Source organism: Dioscorea cayenensis, chromosome 7 (assembly GCF_009730915.1).
Source record: "Dioscorea cayenensis subsp. rotundata cultivar TDr96_F1 chromosome 7, TDr96_F1_v2_PseudoChromosome.rev07_lg8_w22 25.fasta, whole genome shotgun sequence".
Classification (NCBI taxonomy): Eukaryota; Viridiplantae; Streptophyta; class Magnoliopsida; order Dioscoreales; family Dioscoreaceae; genus Dioscorea; species Dioscorea cayenensis.
Window position 1 is genome coordinate 11,471,683 of NC_052477.1, and position 936 is coordinate 11,472,618.

At 45.4% G+C, this 936-nt stretch overlaps 1 non-coding gene across 1 annotated transcript; it reads right to left on the reverse strand.

The window, feature by feature from the left end:
• Positions 1-386: 386 nt before the first annotated feature.
• On the reverse strand, positions 387-493 carry LOC120265998. Its single transcript, XR_005537841.1, has one exon. It is a non-coding gene; the product is annotated as a small nucleolar RNA R71 (small nucleolar RNA).
• Positions 494-936: the final 443 nt, after the last annotated feature.

The following is a 936-nucleotide window of genomic DNA, read 5'->3' on the forward strand; positions in this document are numbered from 1 at the left end:
CAGAACAAAATGAGCAACAACGAACACTATCCGATTATGCCAGACCTTCAGTGTTGGGGACACAATCGAGTATTGTGCGTCCCACAATTACTGCTCAGAACTTTGAGCTAAAGACGGCATTCATCCATATGCTGCAGCAGTCCGCACAATTCAACGGTTTGGCCGATGAGGATCCAAACAGTCACATAGAGAGCTTCCTCGAGGTGTACGACATGCTGAAGATAAATATTGTGACAGATGATGCCATCAAATTGAGAGCCTTCCCATTTTCCTTAAAGGGGAGAGCAAAGCAGTGGCTACACTCATTACCTAGAGCATTAATCACTACATATGAGGAGATGGTAGAAGCTTTTCTAGCCCGTTATTTCCCTCCCAGAAAATCAGCAAAGCTTAGGAATGAGATCTCGTCCTTTGTGCAGTTGGAATTGGAGTCTCTATTTGAGACATGGGAAAGGTTCAAGGAACTCCTGCGAAAGTGTCCGCAACACGGATTCCCGGAGTGGATGATTGTTCAAACCTTCAACAATGGTTTGAACCCGAGTACAAGGCAACTCTTGGATGTTGCGGCAGGAGGTACCTTAGGTAGCAAGACTCCCGATGAGGCTCGTCAATTGATTGAGAAAATGGGGTTTAATAGCTACCAGTGGAATGCTAGGGAGAAGAAAAAGGTGGCCGGTCTCCATGAAATTAATGTGGTAACTTCATTGGCGGCCAAAGTGGAGAGTTTGAGTAAGAAGCTAGATCTTATAGCTTCGAATAGAGTTGCGGCCATGACCAATTGCACTGGTTGTGGTGGAGGACATGCTCCCTCCGATTGCCCAATCGTCATTGGTGATGTTTCTTCAATTGAGAACGTTGACTTTGTAGGTAATGGAATGAGACCTCAAGGTAATCCATACAGCAACACCTACAATTCAGGTTGGAAGAATCATCCCA